The sequence below is a fragment of the Triturus cristatus genome, chromosome 6 (assembly GCF_964204655.1).
Source record: "Triturus cristatus chromosome 6, aTriCri1.1, whole genome shotgun sequence".
Classification (NCBI taxonomy): Eukaryota; Metazoa; Chordata; class Amphibia; order Caudata; family Salamandridae; genus Triturus; species Triturus cristatus.
In genome coordinates this window covers 1,290,737,785-1,290,761,953 of record NC_140589.1, presented here as the reverse complement: position 1 = coordinate 1,290,761,953, position 24,169 = coordinate 1,290,737,785, and positions in this window count along the sequence as shown.

Here is a 24,169-nt window from a genome sequence, read left to right as displayed (position 1 = left end):
CAAAGTCCAATCTACATAATGGTAAGTACAAAAATATCGAGAAAAAAATATCGTTGTCAAAAATATCGATGTTGAAACTATCGTTTTTTAAAATGTTTTAATAATATTGTAAAATTAAGAAAATAATACATATAATTAAAAGAAATATAGTTACAAATATTAAAACATATTTAAAAATAATAACTAATACATATAATATTAAAATAAATTAAACATATACATATAAATTAATATATATACTTACACCACATAGTGCAACAGTAGGGAAAGTGCTGAATAGCTCAGGGATAAAAATTACTATTCCCACTCCAGAGAGTGCAACAGTAGGGAAAGCGTTGGATAGCGTAGGGGTAAAAATGACTAATCCCACTCCAGAGAGTGCAACAGTAGGGAAAGCATTGGATAGCATAGGGGTAAAAATTACTATTCCCACTTCAGAGAGGGCAACAGTAGGGAAAGTGTTGTATAGCGTAGATGTTAAAAATAAAATACTTATAAATCAAATATATATATTGTAATTATATAATGATTTATTAAGAACTTAACAATAAATAAAATAAAAACTACAAATATATCAAAATTAATAATTACTTTAATAATATTAAATTCTTCCCACCCTATTCCTCAATAAAAACACAACACACTCTACATAAAATATCACAGAAATAATTTATTTTTCAATTAATCAGTTAATAACAATTAATTTGCAATTAATAATTAATTAACAATAAATTAATTATCAATACCCCAAAATAATATTTAATAAAAATAATTTTGAAATTAATAATTAATTAACAAAAAAAATTAATTATCAATACCCGTTTGTTTTTTATTAATTACTTAATTACAAATAAATTGCTTCCCACCCTATTCCCCTATAAACCCACAACCCACTCCAATCATAAATGAATACAAATAATATAATTATCAATAAATACTAATTAATTACCAATTAATAATTAATTAACAATAAATTAATTATTAATATCAATATTAAAAAAAAATCCTTAAAATTTAAATTAAATTACTTCCCACCCTATTCCCCTATAAACCCACAACCAGCTACGCATAATTTACTTTTGAAAAAATGTATGATTTCTAAAAAATGTATACATAGATTTAAAAAAGTGCAATACTTAACAAAATATAGAACACATACATATAAAATACATACTAAAATACATAACACTAATATGAATATCGATATTATTAATATCAATAATTTTACTATCGATATTACTAACATTGATGTTTGCAACATCGATATTTCTTACCTTAAGTTCGATATTCTGGTTGTCGATATTCTTGATGTTGATATTCTGTCCCTACGATATTTAAAACTCGATATAAATGTACTTTGATATTTAAAAATCGATATTTTGACTGTTCATCGTATCGAATACCTGGGGGATATATGGAAGGGCGACTCTCCCCTTCCCTTCGACGTCCTTCAGCTGGAATATAATCTAAACCAGACTCAGAATTACCAATACCTGAGAATGGTCCAGGTGCTGCGCACACACATCCACAGTGGTACTTCCGTCCCAGAATACTCTCCACTGGAGGACAGAGTGCTCCATGACCCCATTGCTGAGAAACCAACATCCGCGATTTACCGCAAGCTGATAAATAACATGCCAGATCCCCTGACGATTCTCCGAAAGGCATGGGTAAACATTGCCAGAAAGTGGGGGGGCCTCTACCTCTGACACTGGAGGAATGGAAACGGGACCTTGACTGGTGCCAACGTGCTGAAGAAACGGTTTACAAAAGCAGGGGGGCTGCTAAGAAATGGGGAAAAATCTGGGCGCCCTGGCAGAAATATAGTGGGTGAACTTGAGAAACTGGCACACGCAGAAGGTGTTGTATACCGCCTATCTTTCAGTGAATGTATCATTCTTGGCAAATGGTGTCTGCTTGATTGTGTAACCTTGACTATGCATACTGTGTCTACAATTCTCTTGAGCTTTGTTAATAAAAACATTGCCGAGCCTGGTGAGTACACAAACAACTTACGTAACATGGGGGTAATGGCATCCACACCCCAACTACAACAAATGCACTCACCTACACCCAAGCCCTCACCGGACACAACCACACTCAAAAACAACGCTCATGCCACTAACATGTGTATGCCCCATTCACAAGGCAAGGCCATGCCATGTCCCAGGCTACACAAACCACAAACCCAAGACCGGATGTCCGGGATGCTGGGAGGGTGGGGATCACTAAACATATTGTACAACTCAGAAACAGACACCATTGCCCTCAGCCCATATGGCCCAGGTACATACCCATGCACCATGCGCAATGCACAGGGACTGGCAAAGTACTGACAAGGTAGCTGACACTTGGCCCTGCTGTAGGCAGCACAAGGCCCTCCTGTGACAACTGCAAAATCTAACACAAACACAACCAGCTCAGATATCTAGGACAGGAACTCACACTCACTGACATGGCAGCATGCTCCATGGGGGGACAGATACATCACCTGGGAGACCCACTGCCAAATCACACTACACCCACCAGCAGGCACCGTCAATCAATCAACAATCGATCAGGGTACTTGTAAGGCGCGCTACTTACCTGTGAGGGTCTTAAGGCGCTGGGGGGGGGGGTTCCACTACTGCTCGAAGAGCCAGGTCTTGAGGAGTCATCTGAAGGCAAGTAGGTCATAGGTGGGTTGGGAGGGTGTTCCAGGTTTTGGCGGCGAGGTAGGAGAAGGATCTCCCGCAGTCGGTCATACGTTGAATGTGGGGGATAGCTGCGAGGGTAAGGCTGCCGGAGCGGAGCTGGCGGGTGGGGGTGTAGAAGCTGAGTCTGATGTTCAGGTAGGCTTGTCCGGTGTTGTGGAGTGCCTTGTGTGAGTGGGTGAGGAGCTTGAAGGTGATCCTCTTGTCGATGTGGAGCCAGTGCAGGTCACTCAGAGGGGGGTGATGTGGCTGTGGCGGGGGGCGTTGATGATCAGTCGTGCGGAGTCTTTTTGAAAGCGTTGTATCCGCCGTTGGTGTTTGGATGGGAGTCCTGCGTAGAGTGCGTTGTCGTAGTCCAGTCAACTGCTGACGAGGGCCTGTGTCACTGTTCTACTTGTTAAGGTCGGGATCCACCAGTAGATCCGGCGGAGCGTGCGTAGGGTGTCATAGCAGGAGGAGGAGACGGTGTTGACCTGCTTGGACATGGAGAGGGAGGATCCAAGGATCAATCATAGGTCGCGTGCGTGGTGGGTGGGTGTCGGTGCTGTTGCCAGAGCGATCGGCCACCAGGAGTCGTCCCAGGCTGAGGGTGTGGGTCCCAGGATGAGGACCTCCATCTTGTCCGAGTTCTGTGTCAGATAGCTGCTCCGCATCCAGTCGGCGATGGACCTCAGCCCGTGTGGATGTTTGTTTTGGCAGTGTGAGGGTCTTTGGTGAGGGAGAGGATGTGCTGGGTGTCATTGGCGTAGGAGATGGTTTTGAGGTGGTGGGGCGGGCCACTTGTGTGAGGGGGGCCATGTGGATGTTGAACAGCGTCGGGCTGAGGGATGCTCACTCACCCCTTACACAAGCACACACCCCCGGGGCAGCTAATGGAGTTACCCACTCTCACAATGGACATTTGACACAACAAGATCAAGCCACAGCCAAAGAAGTATCCCAGCCCAAATTCGACATGTCAAACACCCTGGAGAACATTTCAATCAGTCCCCTGCAACATACCCATCCACAAGTGAACATTAATGCTAGGCACATACAACTACCTGGAGGAACTGTGGCAAATAGAATATGTGTGAAACATGGATGTCGCATTAAACAGCATTAACATTGTCTCTCTCTCACACACAGGGCAACGTCATGGATCTCCCCCAAACAATGGGGGGGAACAATCACAGGCCCAGGCTCAGGAGGAACCTGATCCCACCGGCAGCGACACCTCACAACACTCCGCGGATGACCCCAACCCACCTGGCCCCTCTGGTGTCCAAGCCCCTGCAGCACCTGCTTCAGGTACATCTGTGCCAACCACCACCCCCATTCCTGCCACATCCCAGGAGACACCCAGGAACCCTGCCCACACTGAACAACTGAGCCAGTCTGACCTGGAGGGACAAGGTTCGACGGGCACCCAGGAGGAGGCAGCCAACACCGACACTGCCATCCCTCAGGGGTCCCGTAGACCCGATGTGCCCACAACAGCAGGCCAGGCTTGTGTGGGCAGGGGTGGTGGGAGTGGAGGCAGGGGGAGGTGAGAACCTGACCAGCCAGCTGAAGGGACCGGTATGTCACACATCCGCAACATCATGGAGGCATACCGGCGTGACACCAGGGCCATCAGTCAGGTAGTGGCGACCCTCACAGACATTAAGAATCAGCAGGCCGAGCAAAACGCCAGTCAACAACAACACCAAGGACGGATGGAGGCAAGACTGGCTGAGCTCGTGGCGGTGCAAAGGGACATAAGCCATTCACTCCGTCGGATCGCCGACAACATGGGCAACCCTCCCTGTGACACCAGGCGCAGACCAGCACCAGCCACAGGGAGGGAGGAGGAGGAGGAGGATTCGTCCGATGGAGCATCCCAAACATCGTCAAGACCAGCATCTGAGGGTCCCCGGGGGAAGGTGGGTCATCCACAGAAAAGACCGTGAGAGGCAGCGGACGATCCACATCTCCCAGGTCACCTGGCCTGGCACCTGGCCTTCATACGCAACAGCAGCACATCATTCACTGACATTCTCTGCCACATGGACTTGCTGGTCTCAGTCTGACCAATGATGACCAACACTGTGGTCTGGACTCTGATGACTTCAAATGCCAAGGATAGCATCTCCCCCATGTGAACTTTGGATTCTATGCACCCGGTAGAGCACCTAATTTCATCTACCAAAACACGCACCCCACCGAGAATAAAACTATTTTTTTTCATGAGATGTTGCCGTCATTTAGCATTAGTCCACAACATACATGTGTGTTAATGTCAAACTATGCCAGAGTGTTGAACTAACTCCAGCCATCCATACCCTGGGATCTGAGTCCAGTACAGGACACACATGGGTCACAATGTATCATCCAATACAGCCTGGGAGCTCAATACTCACCCGTGATGGCCTCAAGCTGCTGAGGGGGGCTTGAAATACTGTGCGCACACACCAATCAGGAAGAGGATGATGAAGGCCTAGAGGTCATGGCTCATGTGGAGGTTCCCGGGGAGTGAGTCCCAGGTATGTTTGGCCAGGTGGGAGAACCATCTCCTTCATGCTGGAGTGTTGTGGATGTGAAGAATGGTGGCCAGGCCAAGTTCGGATGCATTGAGTTGTGCCAACGGGGTCTTGGATAACAGACGTACAAGGTTGGTTTTGGGGTCTTGGGTTGTTGACTGCCTCCTGAGTGTGTGTGAGGAGTGTGAAGGTCATCCTGCAGCACACAGTGATCCCTTGCAGCTATCTCAGGTGGACGGTGATGTTGATGGGGTGCGGGATGTTGAAGCTGAGTTGTGCAGATGCACCCTGGATGTGGCCAAGTTTCCCGTGAGTTAGGATGTACTTGCTCCGAAGAGGGCGGGGCAGTAGTTGACACGGCTGGTGTCATGGACCTGGGGGATGGTCTGTCTTTCCTTGGAGTGGATCTATCAGAGGATCATGTGCATCATGCAGAGGGTGTTGCAGCATGAGGTACAGATGCTGGTGATTTGCATGGCAAATGTGAGTGACAAATCCATGATGCACACCATCTTGTGTGCGTGGCCACTGTGTGCTTGTGTAGGGCCCCTGCGGGTGGGACACAAGGAGTTGAGCCAGCTGTAAGGGGACAATCCTCGGATGCTTACCTCAGTCCTGTACAAGTCCAGCCTCAGGTGGCTGATGTTCAGCCATTCATCCACGGACCTCATGCCTTATTGAATGTTGGAACTGGCAATAGATGCATTTTTGGTGAGGGTGAGGAGCACCTGGCTGTCAATGGCATACGACATGATGATGAGGTTGTGTGCGCATGTGATGGTGGAGAGGTGGGTCCTGGACACATTGAAGATTGACACTCTGAGAGATGATCCCTGGGCCATGTGCCAGATGACGCCACTATACCACATGCTAAAGGCCTGAGTCCCACTCCCATGGCCTTGCTGGTGTACGGAGCTGGTGTGGAGCAGGAGGGACATGATCTGGTTGGTGTGACAGGGCCTGGAAGGTGAGGCAGCGCTGTGTAGGCAGTTGGAGTTGCACACTCAGCATGCAAAGGTGTCATGTGTGCGCTTAGGGTATGGCTGAGAGCAGGCGGTTGAGTTTCGGATAGACATTGCTTGGAGGGTGGCTACAACATCAGACTGTAGTGTGATGTGGGTCATGTAAGGACATGAGGGTCGTGCAATGTGCACTTTGCATGTGCTGACGGTCCATGTGCTGACAGTGGCACAGACAAGATGATGACAGCCAAATGAATGGGTGGAGGTAGCCAGGGAGGAGCATCTTTGAGGCGTGTGTGTTGCCGAATCCCGCCCTTTGTGGGCCCTTGCTGCAGGGGCCGCAGCAGCAGGCGGCATGTCCTGGAAACTATGCCAAAAGTAGCACACAAAGACAAGGATGTCAGAAAGGACAACTACAACAGGCGTAAGTAAAGGAAGGAGTGTCCGGTTACCCATGGAACACCCAGAGAAAATGGATGCACAATCACCAAAGATGACTGACAGAGGATCAGGAAACAGAAGGCCGAGCCGTGCACAGGAGACACACCCTCAGCAGGCGTTGATGGCCCGTCGTGGGGACCAACATGCCCAAATACATACACAACCATGGAATTCAGGCACAATCGCGATTCTAACTCATGAAGACCTGCATGCATGTAGCCAAACTACACATAGACTCATATGCACAATCTTTGACAACTATGCCAGAGATGACGCACGCAAAGTGGCAAGAGACCTGCATTGACAGAGATGAGGCACCTTGGAGGGTGAGGAACCCCTTTATTACTCATGCTCACACTGAGGGAAAAACATCAATATGAACAGACACACAGGTCATTTGGCTGAACATGTGGGACCTACACTGGACACCCCCTTCACAACACAGATGTAGTATATCCAAATGGTCTGGCACACAAGTTAAGGGGATGAGCCAAATACCCCCTTCTGCACACGGAGAGGCTGCAATTCCCCATTGAGCCTGTAATGGGGATGTCCCACACCATGTCCACCCATAGCATCCCGTATGTCTCTGAGGGAAGTTATACACACATTGATGCCTTCATCAGAATCCACAAACCATTAGAGATGACTGTCACGAAGGTTGACTATCAATTCATGGGAGTCATGCCACATGTCATGTGCCCCATGGTGAGTTGACATGTATGCATGGTAACCCAACATGCACGGGAGCAGTCCCCACACATTCCAAACAACTAACAACCTCTAAATGCCTTGCTTCAATCCTCACCCAAAATGACTTTTCCACATGTCCGTGCATGGAACGCTGATTCAGCACACGTTGCAATAGTCATGAGGAGTAGCAGGAGGCCAAAGATGACACGACCCCAGACAACATGCGCAAGAACCTGTGGATGACAGACACACAAGCAGTCAGCTAAAAGATTGTTATCCGCATACAAGGTCATTTACTCTACAGGAATAATGTTGTCACCATGCGATTAGAAAAATTAGGCTCACAGCTAAAATGATTGGAATGACATCATCACTTGAATGACACTTCAGAACACACATCTAAGTCACTTAGCATACAGTCAGCTGGACACACACATTGCAACACATGCCACACAAGGCTCCAAGCGTGCACACTCAGACCCAGTGACTCACCATTATGAGAAGAAGTTGCGTATGAGCTGACTCCGGATATCCTCCTCCTCCTCCTCACTTGCCTCATGACCAAGCCCTTCATCCTCCACGGGTGGATGTTCCTGCTCATGCTGCTCCAGGATGAGTGGGACTGCCTTCTCCACTGCCATGTTGTGCAGCATGCAGCACACGAGGAAGATTTTGCAGACTTTCACCGGTGCATATGGGAGGGACCCGCGGGTCTTGTGAAGGCACCGGATTCGGCCATCAGGAGGCCAAACATCCTCTCAATCACTTGCCTGGTCTGCCCGTGTGCATCGTTGTAACGGTGATCTGCAGCTGATCTTGGGTTGCGGAGAGGTGTCATCAGTCATGGCATGTTGGGATAGCCAGAGTCCCCTACATGGAAACATCATGTAAAAAAGTGGGTCAGGAGATGCCGTAAGATACAAAGATACCGCAAAACACACGACAAACAGAGTATACCCACCAAAAAGACATGCTCGTTCGTTGTGCAGCCGCAGCATAATTTCTGGCACCCTGCTACGCCTCATGATGTAGGCATCGTGTGCTGACCCTGGAAAACGTGCACAGACATGGGAAATCAGCATGTTAGCAAGACACACCACAAGGGCATTTATAGAGTGGTATTGTTTATGGTTGCGATAGGCGACCTCCTGTGCCTGTGGTGGTACAAAAGCCACATGTGTCCCATCAATGGACCCAATGACATGGGGCATCCATCCCAGGGCATAGAAATCACCCTTGACACCTGTCAACTCCTCAGGAGTCGGAAAATGGATGAATTCATCAAGGTGCTCCAACATGGCTGCCAAAATATCATGCAGGACACGGCTGAACATCATCTGGGACATGCCACCAACATCAGCTATGGTGAATTGAAACGTATCAGTGGCAAAAAAATGTAGGGCTACCATCACCTTAATCTTGGGGGTCAGCGCAGTAGGATAACTGTGTCGCGGTTGGAGGTGTGGTGCCAGCCTGTTTGTCAGGTCCTCAATCAACTGTTGGGTGAATCTGTAACGGCGTATGCAGTCACGTTCCCTCATGGCACCCAAGTCTGGCATTGGTCTGGGGACAGGCGGTGCCCTGCAGAAATTGGGAATAAATAACGAAGAGTGGGAACATAAAAACATCAATGTCAATGAACTGAGCACATGCTCAACTGCTAATACATATCTTCTAAATACAGAGTCTGGTCTGTGCAATACATCCAGGACACGTATGCCAGCCAGGTGATACTCCTACTAAAAGCCAGCTACACCCGTTGATTTGCAAGTGTACATGACATGCCCTGAAACTAGCTGTGGGCCAGTGTCAGTGAATAGCCAGAGAAATCACAAGAGTGACATACATCCACATGTCAGCATTTGAAGCATGTCATCTCATACAGACAGCTGACGGCAAGCTAGACGCACAGATCACATGGAATGTCAAATGTACAGATCACACACATTGCGATGAAGGGGTACACGTGAAAACAGAAAACACAGACATTGAGACGACGCAGGTATGTCCTCATGTCAAAATATCAAGTTCGATGCATACAGACACACATTACGTGGAAATCCACATGTGGCATGGTGTGCGTAGATGTGTGCCATGCCCATCTAGACACAGACACATGTTGGATGCAGCAATAGCCGATGCAGTTGACGGGACACCAACAGCAAGCTCATGGGAATACATGACACACACATGACATAGTCACATCATTGCACGCTGGTCGTTAAAAGTCAGTTGTTAGTGTCCCTGTCCCTGGCATCACGGGACACTTGCGGGTGGTGGTGACTGTGTCATACCAGTGATGCTGTGCTTGACACGTTTGTACTACATTCCCACATGTGCAAAGTGTGAAGGGGAAGTGGGCCACATTGTGCCCCATCACACATGACATGTGTACACAGGTCATCACACATCAATTGTGCAAATACATGAGGAGACATGTGCAATATCACTGCCTGACACACCTAGGCCCTGCACATGTAGGGCAGCAATGACAATGACTTGATGTACATCCTTCTGCGGGTCTGAGACCTCCATTCGTTTCATGTGCGCATCCTATCAACAGTGTAAGCGTGTGAAACGCACCATACATGCTCTGAGGGCGTGTGTATGGTCCGTATCACTAGAGTTGTGTGGCCGTAGGAGCACTCGTGTTATGGACCGTACACACGTACGTGTACTACCAGTGCCTACACGTACGTGTACTACCAGTGCCTACACGTACGTGTAGGCACTGGTAGTACACGTACAGGTACGTGTACTACCATTGCGGACACGTACGTGTAGGCACTGGGAGTACACGTACGGGTACGTGTACTACCATTGCGGACACGTACATGAAGCCACTGGTATTTATTTATTTATTTATTTATTGAGCTTTTAAAGCACAAAAGCTACCCAAAAAGGACAGCAACAGCAGATGTAGTTGACGGGACACCAACAGCAAGCAGATGGGAATACATGACACACACATGACATAGTCACATCATTGCACGCTGGTCGTTAAAAGTCAGTTGTTAGTGTCCCTGTCCCTGGCATCACGGGACACTTGCAGGTGGTGGTGACTGTGTCATACCAGTGATGCTGTGCTTGACACGTTTGTACTACATTCCCACATGTGCAAAGTGTGAAGGGGAAGTGTGCCACATTGTGCCCCATCACACATGACATGTGTACACAGGTCATCACACATCAATTGTGCAAATACATGAGGAGACATGTGCAATATCACTGCCTGACACACCTAGGTCCTGCACATGTAGGGCAGCAATGACAATGACTTGATGTACATCCTTCTGCGGGTCTGAGACCTCCATTCGTTTCATGTGCGCATCCTATCAACAGTGTAAGCGTGTGAAACGCACCATACACACGCTCTGAGGGCGTGTGTATGGTCCGTATCACTAGAGTTGTGTGGCCGTAGGAGCACTCGTGTTATGGACCATACACACGTACGTGTACTACCAGTGCCTACACGTACGTGTACTACCAGTGCCTACACGTACGTGTAGGCACTGGTAGTACACGTACAGGTACGTGTACTACCATTGTGGACACGTACGTGTAGGCACTGGGAGTACACGTACGGGTACGTGTACTACCATTGCGGACACGTACATGTAGGCACTGGTATTTATTTATTTATTTATTTATTTATTGAGCTTTTAAAGCACAAAAGCTGCCCAAAAAGGGTTTCCTGGCGCTAAGAGATATTTAACCACATGAGCAGAACGAAAGACTCTGGGGAGAGGCGGAAGCAAGTTACTGGTTAAAAAGCCAGGTCTTAATGGCTTTGCGGAAGTGGATATAGCGGGTTTCCAGGCGTAGGTGCTGAGGGAGGGAGTTCCAGAGCTTGGGGCCCAGTAGGGAGAAAGATCTACCTCCCATCCTCACTAGGCGTACTTTGGGTACACAGAAAAGGCCTTGAGATGAGGATCTCAGGCAGCGAGCCGGCGTGTAGGTTCGCACGAGGGCTTGTAGATATCTAGGGGCATTGCCCCATTTGATTCTGTGCATAAGGCTAAGTGTTTTGAATTTGACCCTGTTTTCAATTCGTAGCCAGTGGAGTGCCTTAAGGTGACCGGACATGTGTTCCCTTCTGTGGCACTTGCAGAGCAGTCTTGCTGCGGTGTTCTGCACCAGTTGAAGGCGACGCATGACTGCCTGTGGTGACCCTAGGTAGAGGACATTTCCGTAGTCCAAACGGGAGGTGATTAATGCGTTGACCACAGACTTTTGAGTGTCATCAGGTAGCATCCAAATGATTTTCCTGAGCCACCTCAGGATGGTGAAACAGGTGGATGTCAGGTTAGTGACTTGGGGCTCCATATTAAGGCCGTTGTCAATGATGATGCCTAAGTTGCGTACTTTTTGTGACGGGATGGGTAAAGAGCCCATTTCAGATGGCCAGTGTCTTGGGTTCCAGAGATTTTGGTTTGGGCCCAGTATTAAAACCTCAGTTTTGCTACCGTTTAGTTTGAGCATGTTTTTACTCATCCAGGTGGCGATGTTCCTAAGGCCAGACTGCAGGAGGGAGGAGGAGTCGTGATCTCCGTTGGAGAGTGAAAATACGATCTGTGAATCGTCGGCGTAGGTAAACATGTTTAGACCTGCTGCTTCGGCGATCTGGGCGAGCGGGGTTACGTATAGTTTAAAAAGCAGGGGGCTCAGCACCGAGCCCTGAGGGACACCATAAGGGGATAGATGGACATTTGAGGCCGCGGTACTGGAGGTGATATGAAACGTCCTGAGAGTCAGGAAAGATGATATCCAGTCCAGTGCTTTGCCTCTGATGCCCATGAACGTACGTGTAGGCACTGGTAGTACACGTACAGGTATGTGTACTACCATTGCGGACACGTACGTGTAGGCACTGGGAGTACACGTACGGGTATGTGTACTACCATTGCGGACACGTACGTGTAGGCACTGGGAGTACACGTATGGGTATGTGTACTACCATTTTGGACACGTACGTGTAGGCACTGGGAGTACACGGGTACGTGTACTACCATTGCGGACACGTACGTGTAGGCACTGGGAGTACATGAACGGGTACGCGTACTACCAGTGCCTACACGTACGTGTACTACCAGTGCCTACACGTACGTGTCAAAGGCACTGTGCAACTGGTGCCGTAGGGGTACGTGTGAAACGCACCGTACCTGTGTGTGGATTTGAAAATTACATAGGGGACACATAAGGGACAAGTATTAGGCACTAAATGCATGCTGGTTGTCATGGATACAGAGTTTTCAGTTCAAATTTTCCATCAGGTGGCCTGGAAAAGTCAGTTGGCCACAAAATACAATGTTTCAAAGTGGTTGTTGACTTGACATAATGCTCAAATTTTGAACGATGCAAATGCTGTCACTGGTGAATGTGGAAAGGGATTGGAGTAAACGTAAGATGCGAATGAATCTGACCAATCACTATGTACTCCTCCAAATGAATGCCCCTCAGCAAGACGGATATAAGTCAGCCAGAACCCATGAGAAGGCACTTGCCTGCACAACTTTCCTGTCGACAACACTGCTGCTGTCTGTGCTTCCTCTGGCACCATGTCAAGGTCTGTGGAGAGGGCCCAGCCATTCACCCAGGAGGAGAATGAGGCATTGCTGGATTTCATCCTCCCACAGTACCCCAGCCTGTATGGGAGACCAGGGGAGCAGGTGAGTGCTGACTCCACTAGCTTTGACTGTGCACCTTTTTCGTGACTGTCACTTCTGGCATTGTTTCCAGGTGTGACAGACATGCAATGTTGTTTAGAGTGGGTCCCAGGGGGGGAATGGCTTATGTCTCCCATGCAGAGCATGATGTAGTTCATGTGTGCACTCCTCACCTGCATTGTGCTTACTGTGACATTCACTGCATAGTGCATGACACATTCAGCCTGGCTAATCCTTTGTGGCCTTTTTTGTCTATGATCCTGAGGTAATTCAGTGGTCCCCCCGGTGTGACAGGTAACTGTACCCACAAATGTGTGTGAGTTGAGTGGAGCTGTGGTGAGAGTGCCCAAGTGATGTGTACGCCCCCTGGACATTGATGTGTGTGAATGTTCCTTGTCAAGTGGGTGAGTGTCTATGTGAAGTGTTGCACCACAGCTGCATAGAGGAGGCAATAGCTCTACCCATCTGATGTGAGAAGTAAGCTGTGCTGTGTGTCTGACTTGCTGAGCTAGCCCCACACCTGTGACACCCCACAGGCAAGTGGCACATGTGCAGAGTGAGGTTTGTATCTGCTGTTGCCAATGGCATGTGATGGGAGTCCTCTGCACCCACCCCTCACATATATATAGTTCATTGATTGATATGCTTTTGGATCTGTGGAGTAAACAGCACCTACTGCATTTCATTTGGAAGTAGCATGGTACTTCCAGAATGTACTGTGAACTTGTGACCTACTGGTTCCACTGGGTTGCTAGGTATAATGAGCTAAAACTGTATTGGGGGAAGGGTGTTAAAGAGACCAAATACTTTTTTGAAAATTTGAGTGATGACACAATTTAAGTAATGGCAAGGTTTATTGTTCAACTCAGGACTGTGTAATAAACTGTTGTGTAGTATTTACATTTCTGAAAATGAAGATTCAGTTTGAACTCCTGCATTCTTTTGCGATTATTCCTCGATGATTGCAAAAACATAGCAAGAACACGGCAACAGGAACCTTTTTTCGGAAGAGAGGGAAAGGATTAACAGATGCTCACCATTCACAAGTGGAGATACAGTAGTATAAAATAAAAGACATGATTTCATTTGCTGCCTTTCTCATGATGATAGATGCGGTGCCTGCCACATGGGACAGGAAAATGTAGGGGGCAACATAGGTGCACCCCAAATGCAAAAATAAACTACTCCTGCACAAAGGGGGCCCACAATGGAACCACCATGGAAAGTCTGGTGTGGAGCTAGCATTGTCATCTGACCGGCGGTGTCTGCTATGGAATTGCCAGCATGCATTACATGCTGAGGGCCTCCGCAGCACCGGTGGGCTCAAAGAGTGACGGTTGGTGTTTGTGACCACCACGGTACCGTCAGCCATCATTATATAGCCTCAAAAAACAATAGTTCTAGACCAATCTCTCAAAGATAATTGCTTTTTTCAACACTAATCACTAAAAATTTTAGAGCATAAAAAAGTCATCTCATGGTTGAATGAAACCATTTCCATTTGAGGATATCTGATGTGCAACAAGTCCAACAACCAATGGTTTCAAACCAATATGTATTTATGTATTTATGTTTTAAAACAATGAATTGGAAACCTGATAGAGTCAGAAAAAGTTTGAAAGGTTGCTCCAAAGGGAACCTGCCAGAAGGGTGCTCAAAAGTGTAAGGAGTTAGAAGGAAATTCTAGAGGGAAAGAATTCCCAAAGGAATTCAAGGGGAATATATTTACAAAACTATATGTGAGACTGATAAATAATAAACAGTCTTCATATCCTGGCCAAGCACAATGTAAAAATATGTACACTTTGTTCACATAATTCTCAAAAGATCAAGAGATATATCTCCTGTAGTTGGGAGGGGGACAATGGGGTGTTGTTGGTCCAGGTCTTATGGGAGATAGCGTCGATGTTTCGATCCGACTTAACGGCAAAAGAGGGAAACTTCAACCTCAGCCACGCGGATCTACCTCAGGATGGGGAACTGGATAAGGGCAACCCTACAGAATGGAGGTGCAAATTACTAAAAGGCCTCAATATTTTGGATTAACATAAACACCATGTGTATCCTATCCACCTCAGAGGATTGCAGGTATGTTTCAAGCCCGGTGTGACCACCTGAATGTGGGGCGAAACGATGGGAAATTGCACATCAGGAAGAAGGTTGCACCAACATTGATGCCAATAAGGAGTGTTAATTAAAGGAAAAAAGAGCACTCACCCGCCTCAGTATTGGGGTGTGGCACTCAAGGGTTCCATATTGATATATGGCGAGAATCCTATAAAATCAATGATGATGACCAAAGTTATATGCATGAAGTTCTCCCACTACGAGAACTTCATCTAGTAAACTATCATGAACCAAATAATGTGAGGGAGTATATAGTCAAATCTCTTTTACCAACTGAACCTAGGACCCTACAAACCAACTTATGGAATATCCTGCCTGTCAAAGGACATTTTAAGTGTGGGCAATGCAGGGCATGTCCCATGACCAGTGAACTTAAAACATTCACATATAACAATCATACGCACTTAAAACATTCACATATAACAATCATACGCATACACATCGAGATCATACAAATTGCAATTCAACAGGAGTGATCTATGCCATAGCTTGCCCCTGTGCCTTTTTGTATATTGGTTAAACTATACATTAGGTTTAGACACGCATCCTGCAACATTGCAGTCGTATACGCTGCCACGTACACGGAGCACCCCCCGTCGAGCACTTCAGGACCTTTGACCACACACCAGAGAGCCTCTGTTTTTTGGTATTAGAGAAGGTCCAAGCCAACCCACGAGGAGATGACCTTTCCAGGGTTCTACATTTTTGTGAGTGCAGATGGATACATCTTTTTGACACAGTAGCAAGAGGATTAAACGAGTATAAGGAAATTACCAGGTAGGTATCAGTACTCAGTAATGGTTGAAATTCAATCTGGCCACTCAGTCTGTGTCTCCAACCAACCCCTTGATTTGCTTTTACCCTAGTACCCACTGAAACTTGAGCATCACACATACGGGGTTCCTGTGTATTCATTATTTAGCCCTGGGGTTGATGTCAATCCCACTCTGCTTGGTCAACATGCTCATGATATATCAATAGTTGCTCACCAAATATATTGATATTGTCCCTTTTTAGACCTAGGACCAATGTTATCAGTAATTTTATGACTTATTGCACAATGTGTTTCCTTGATGTTCTCAGATAATTTTTAGTATGTTTATTTGCGGCCAATTGCCCTTAGGTGGAACGTCGCCTTCGCAATCACAGATATGTATTATATTTTCAATCCAATTCAGAGGGGCTCCACTGTTACACTATAGATTGTACATGGTTTTCTGGCTGCCAACAGGCTTCATTTTGTTTGAAGACTGATGACACCCTGAAGCAATTGTCTAGATACCAGCACCTATGTTAGTGCACATTTTAAATTATTGTTTTGTTTAAAAACTTCTCTATTGTTATACTGTATAATTTTCAAGATGTCTGTTTTATTTTTGTATTTACACGTTTTAAATGAATGATAATAATTTCACAATGGTTGTTCCACAGTAATACTTTAAAACTGATGGTCCACATGTAAATTTAATTTTTGTAAATATGACCTCAAATTCATTTAGCTTGTCACAACTGTTAGAGAGATGTGACAATGAGCCGCTCACCATAAGCACCGTGACATTTGTAGATTGCGCGCCTACTATGCAACATAGGCCGCGATCAGAAATTCTGCCGTGGTTAATTTACATGGCCTCCGTTAGACTCATCATGGAGTCTTTTTTCTACGCCAGCGACCTGTCACTGGGAGCTCTAACAAGAATACATGGGTGAAACGTCACCACATTCGCAAACCTTTTTAATTCTCCTGCGGGCCCGACTCCAGTTGGCTGTTACTGCGCTGGAGAGAGGGAGTTGACACTGCACTCCCAAGTAAATGGAACCTCTACTTTCGCATTAGCTCCACTATTCATCTTAGACTGTTAAGGATGAACCTCTAATAAGAATGCCCTTTTTTTTCAGCTAATTAGTTGTTGCTGTGGCTTGAACTAATGCTTCAATCCCCACCGTACTTGAACCATTGAACGTACATGTAATCCCTGGAATTGATTACTCCTCATTTCACACTCCATGATAATAATGCGGGTAAGTTGTCAGGCCCATGCTTGGTTCATGATAGTTTACTAGATGAAGTTCTCGTAGTGGCAGAATTTCATGCATATAACTTTGGTCATCATCATTGATTTTATAGGATTCTCGCCATATATCAATATGGAACCCTTGGGTGCCACACCGCAATACTGAGGCAGGTGAGTGCTCTTTTTCCTTTAATTAACAATCCTTACTGGCATCAATGTTGGTCCAACCTCCTTCCTGATGTGCAATTTCCCTTCCTTTCACCCCACAATCAGGTGGCCATCATCAATGTTTTGAGGTGGGTAAGATAGACATGGTGTTTATGTTAATCCAAAACATTAAGGCTTTTTTTAGTAATTTGCACCTCCATTCTGTGGGGTTGCCCTTATCCAGTTTCCTGTCCTGAGGAAGATCCGCATGGCTGAGGTTGAAGTTTAACGCTTTTGCCATCAAGGCGGATCAAAACTTCAACGCTATCCCCCATCAGACATGGACCAAAAAACCCCTGTTGTCTCCCTCTCAACTACAGGAGGTATACCTCTTGATCTTTTGAGAATTATGTGAACAAAGTATACACATTTTCATATTGTGGTTGGCCAGGATATGTAGACTGTTTATTAGTTATTAGTCCCACATATAGTTTTGTAAATATATGCCCCTTGAATTCATTTGGGAATTCCTTTCCCTCGAATTTCTTTTCAACTCTTTACACTTTTGAGCACCCTTCTTGCATGTTCCCTTTGGAGCAACCCTTCAAACTTTTTCTAACTATATCAGTTTTCCAATTCATTGTCAATTTTTTTTTTTAAATACATATTGTTTTGAAATTATTGGTTGTTGCACATCATATATCCTCAAATGAAAATGGTTTCATTCAACCCTGAGCTGACTTTTTTCAACCCTGGGAGTAATTTGCATAGTAGCGCTATGCGTCGCTACGCGAAGTGCACTTCGCACTATGTACGCTACATGTAGCTACGTGAACTGCATAGTGCGGTAGGGAAATGCTGTTCGCACTGATTGCACAGTGTCGGATGCTTGTCCGCACTGTGCAATCATTGCAAACGGCATCTTGCACAGTCTGAGCGGTCGTTTTCTCCCGCTTGAGTAGATTTGTACTCGAGCAGCAGCTTTCTCAACGAGGACTGGTAGTTTCTCAACACGAGTGGTCGCGAGCATATGTGACCACTCGCAATGAGAAACCTGACCTCCCCGCGTTGAGTATCTCGCCGGGAGGTTAATTTTCCACATTCGCGATCAGCAACTTGATGTTGCTGATCGCGAACGAGGAAAAAGTCTCGCCGGTATGTTGATTTTGCTCGCTCGCGCTCGCCAACTTGCTGTTGAGGACCACGAGCAAGCAAAAAATGCCCGCTACGCTACGCGTTTTTGCACTGTGCTATGTGCAATTCGCGTAGTGCATAGTAGCGCAAACTATGCACGCTTCTCAAGGGTAGCATAGTACTACGCCCAGGGTTACTTTTTGTATGCTCTAAAATGTTTAGTGATTAGTGATGAAAAAAGCAATTATCTTTGAGAGATTGGTCTAGGACTATTGTTTTTTGTATCGATCGACACCCAGGTCCAAGGACTTTTTGTTGGGTTACTCCATTGATTATAATGATAATTATATAGCCTGCGGAACATGGCCTCATGGTGGTGGTGAACCCATCACCGACAGCCTGTCGGTGGCGGGTTCACCGCCATCGTAATAACCCCCTTTGCAATTATTTCACAAATGTACATTAGAAGTGACGATGTAGATGGGACGTTGGTTAAAAGGAGTATCACTGTAATGAGAAAAAATATATAAGATGAACTGTGTCTATTAGAGGCTATGGGGCCTATTAGGATGGCGGGCGGACGCACCCTAGCGGTGCTGGGACCGGCCGCCAGTGGTGCGGTGGTCCCGCACTGGCAATTAGGATGCCACTGCCACGGTGGCGGTGGCATCCCCCATTCACAACATTGTGGCGGGCGGTGCTCACAACACCGCCCAACACAATGCTGTGGATGCACCTTGTGCATTTGCATGCACAACGTGGCAGGCACTGCGGGGTGCCTGCCACACTTTGCCTGCCATAGGTACCCCCCATGTGCACTCCCCACCCCCCAACACCCTGGGGGCCCACAACAGGCCCCCCCCATTCAGGAACCGCATGCCTTTCCCTGGCGGCAACGCCCCCATGGAAAGGCACTTTCCCGACTGCATTGTAATATGGATGGGGGTGTCTTGCAGACACCGCCACCATATACAGCCCCTTTTACGCCCGGTCGACTCAATAACTGGCGGAAAACCGGCGGACAGTCTTTCCGTCCGCCGGGGTCCCCCCGCCATCGTAATATGGCGGGGAGAAATGGGATGCAGGCGGTGGGAAATGTCGGGCAGATCACCACCACCATGTGGGCGGTGGCGATCCGTCCGACATACTAATAGACCCCCATGTGTTTTTATCCAAAATTACCAGTATAGTTTTGTGGAAAGTTGTAATGAGGAACTAAGTATGTTTTAAATGTCTAAACTTCATGTGCAGAATAGATACATCCGCCACTTGCATTCTGGGAGTTGTAGTACTTTTAGTAACAGTATTAAACAGGAACAGTATAGTGAGAAATAACAGATGAGAACATGTTTTCTGCCTGTGTATGAATTAGAAGGAGTAATACTTGTTAGATATGTTTTAGGAAGTGTTTGTCAAATGAGTTTTTAACTTATATGACTACTTTGCATATGCTGAGAAGGTGTGGAGATTAACCTATTCGGAATAGTCCCTTCCACACACTAGTGTTGGAACAATTTTCCTTCTGCTATTAAGCCGCACGGCATTCCGACATTGGAACTAACTACCCTTGCCACTGGCATTATTTGGCTACAATCCCACATATTACAGGATTCCGGAGAAAATACTCTTCTCCTCCCTCTCCAATTCGCGTCTTATCCTGACTCTCCAGACCATTCCAGAAGCCTACACTCATCGCGGGACTCCATCCATTACTCAGGGCTGTCTACCTGTCCTGAAGAAGACCCGCCGCGACACACTACTCATGCATCGTTTGGGTCAAAACGTCGAAGCTTAATACCGTGGTGAAGCCTCCGCATACTCTCTGGGCTTGACAGAAAGCAGCGTAGCCACCACCAGACAGAATCACTAATTTATTGAGCTGACCCCCATTTAGATCCATATATAATTGTATATAATTTCACTAATTGTATATACACCTTGTCACCAAGACTTGCACCCATGTCACTTTAAATACACTTGTCACCGCCTTACTTTGTTTTCACCTGGACAGCCTTGCAAATATGTCTACCCATGTTCTGGTTGTAAATATCCAATAACAAAAACTTGCTTGCAAAATATCTTTGTGTTCTCTTTTTCTTACAGGGGTGTTTCAAATTGTTTTTGCTTTGTCATGCGCTTCTGAGTTATTCTCCCTTAAATTGATTGAACATAAATAAGTGTTTGCCATTTCTGTTGATTTGTTCTCGATACAAAAAGCAATTGCTGTTCTCCGACAGAGCCATTGTAGTTTTTTGAATACTCACCCAGGCTCTGAGGGTTACTGGGTTACCCCATTGTATAATACCTGGAATTGTTAATAGTCAACCACACCTGCTACAGTTAATGTGAAGCTAGTATGCCGTTTACAGAAAGTCTTGTGAACTTTTCTCCTACTAGTAGGGAGAGACTACTGGAAACATGGTTACTATGGAATTGGAGGTAAAAGAGTGCAGGGGAAAGGAGCAAAGGAATCTTTAGTGTGAAACTGAAAAGCAGACTTGTGTATGTAAATTGCTCAGCAGAGAGAGATTATGGGGTGTAATTGACAATATTTTACAAAATGACAGGTAAATGAAAAACATTAGAAGGAAATTGGTGGATGCTTTTCAGGGCTTCTATGTGGATCTTTGGATCCGCTGCAGATTCACATGTGGGGCCACACTGAGCACCGAAGAGGTCCCACGGATCTGCAAAAAATATGCCAAATTTGACTTTTTTACAGGAAACATGGAAAGGGTTAAAAAACAGTCACCATTTAGGAGTGGTATGACAAAAATAAAAGATGAAAAGAAGTCTGTGATTTGCTAAGTATAGTAGTAGAGTAAGAGCATATGGGGAAGGGTAGCCATTTTAGGTGTATTTCTACTGAGAGTAGAGGAGGATTACCATATTTTTGACTTGAGATTTGCATTGGAACACAGATTTTGGCAAATATTACACCAAACATTTGACAATAGCAAAGAGATATTACTGATATGTTAATTAGGTTGTACTATAAAAAAGTATATTACAAAAGTGTGAGTGTACATAAGCTGAAAGAAAATGCGTAGCTTCGAAATACTATGGTAAAAGGCAAAATAGAAGGGAGCTTAGATTAGAACATTATACAAAAAATATACTGAGCAGCAAAGGAGGAACTTGATTTGCTATACTGAAAATATAGTTATTTTATTAAGCCAGTATGAATGTTACAAATTAGATTTGGGTGTTTGCTTATAGTATGTAATTTTATAGTATGTAATTTGAACAGTCAAGCAGGCACTCACACAAAAACCCACCACTCATATAGACAGATGGTGACTGACACACTAAACTTAAATGACCCTAGCTCAACTGCACTCCTCGAATGCCTTGAAGATGTTCGACTAACTCAACACATTACTGGACCAGCACATGCTGTAGGGCACATCTTTGACCCAATTTTCATGACCTTCGATGACATCAAAATCACTGCTACCATGCCTTTCACCTGGACCGACCACACCATCGTCCACTTCCAATTCAACTTTTCTCCCCAAACCAAACCCGCTACCAGTAGCCAACTGGAGCATACTTACAGAATCAAAATGGTCCAACACCCTATGCACAAAACAGTCTAACTCCCCAGGCACCTGAACTGCAACGCCAACTCAAAAAATGGATCACACACTGCGCTGAATCTCTGACTCAAAGCAAAAACAGCAACTAAATGGGGAACCAGGAAGAAAGCAACTTGGTACCTAGATGAAGTACGAGCAATGACACAACAATGCAAGCAACTGGAGAGAAGGTGGAGAATACACAACAAAAGAAGCAGACAAAAACACCTTATAAGTGGCCATGAGACAGTACCTCCAGCAGATCAGAGAAACCAAAAAGAAGGTCCTAGCAGATTACATAGAAAACAGCACCAACCGAGGCAAAGGGACCTTAACGATCGTCAAAGAATTTGGCACACCTGCTCCCACCAGCAACGATCTAGACTATTTACTCTATTACCAAACTTAACCCAGTCCTTATATTCTGGTGGAGCAGAGGACACCCATTTTAAACGGCCCCAACAACGCTAGGATGCCTGGCCTCACCTTGGGGGTGTCCAGGAGTGGACACTTCACAGGGAAAGGCCAGGAAGGGTTCCTCAGCGGTATTCGTACAAGCGCCGAGATGCCTCCGGGTAGTCGTGCGCTATACAAGTACATCTACATTTACATTTACACATTTACATTTAAACGAATTTCCCTTCTTGCCAATAATAGTAAAACAAACAACAAATGTGGGTGCCTTTTTTTTTTGTTTTGTCTGTGACTCATCACCTGACAGATCCTCAAAATTCGCCAAAGCAAGGCTTACCTCGATTTCTTTGCCCAAAATTTCAGAGATAGCCCTACCAACTTCTTGCCAGAAAACCTAGATCAGAGGGCACTGCCAGAACATATGTACATCATCGGCCTTTTCCATGGCACACTTTAGACAGGCTTTGATTCTACCACCTCCCAACTTTGATAGTCTTTTTGGGGTCCAATACGCCCTGTGGACTGTAAATAGAAGTTTTTTTCTGAGAGGGGGAGCTTTAATTACAGACCATAAAGTGAGCATCGATACTTGCCATAGATGTGTTATATCTGTCCCCGGCAGGTCCCTCCTTCAGATCTCCTCTGGCTGCATTGAAGTCACGTCACCCTTTACCATCATCCAATACCATTTAGAAACTTCTTTCTGTTGAGAAAGGGCCTCCGGCAGTTTATCTTCCCACTCTTTGCTTCCTTCACCATCTTTCTCTAGTCCGTGTACCAAACTTGATAATTGACAAAATTAGATTTTAGATAGTGTTTGATTCATGGAAATGGACAAGGACTCCCAGGAGACTATTTTGTTTTCCTGTATTGGTTGACCCTCTTTGTTTATTACTGTCTCCATTAGTGAAAAGGTCAATTTACCCTGTCAGCAATTGCTGGTCTTTGGTGAATTACTTATCGGTGCAAAAGTCATATAATAGGGTATCCTCATTTGTCGTCTGACCAGATACCAAAGTTCACATGCAGCTCTTAGGATCTTTAATTTGAGTTTCTTGAAAAACTTTGGAAGACCAAATTGAAAAAGAAAAATATTGTCACTGAAGTGCATATTTTTTGTCATTGCTTGGAGCCTGGGGGGGAAGCAGCAAATTTGGATAAGAGAGATCATATATTTTTCAGCTGAAAGGCCCAGCAGTGTACACTGAGGTCGGGCCCTGCAATACCTCCCTCTGATTTTGACCTTCAAATATTCTTCCTGGCGATCCTCACTCCCTTACAGGAGCAACTAAAACTTGTAATTTCTCATTGTAATTTTTTAATAGATTTTAGAAAGAATGAAAAGGGGATCACATTAAAAATAAAGGTACATTTTGGCAGTATTTAAATTTTTACCAAATTAGATTTACCTAAATTGAGAGTGGGAGACAGTCCCATGATCTTAACAAAGCTCTAGTCTCGCTCATTTATTTATCCAGATTGACCTGGGCCATTTTAGAAAGGTCCTGTATCACCTGTATCCCATGATATCTTATTTTTGTATAAGGAGGTTATTCAATTGTGTGTTCCATGACTTAATCTCTGTCTTTTGCTGATTTATTTGATAGCCAGAAACGTCTCTAAAGTCACTTAAAGTTTGTGATAGCGCTGGGAGAGAACCTTAATAATCCTATGTAAAAAACATCAAGTTATAAGCATATAGTGCCACTTCTTCCCCACCCATTCCACTCAAATAGCAAGATTTCCTGATTTGCCCTTATTTTATTTGCTAGTGGCTCAATATATATATCAAAGAGGAGAG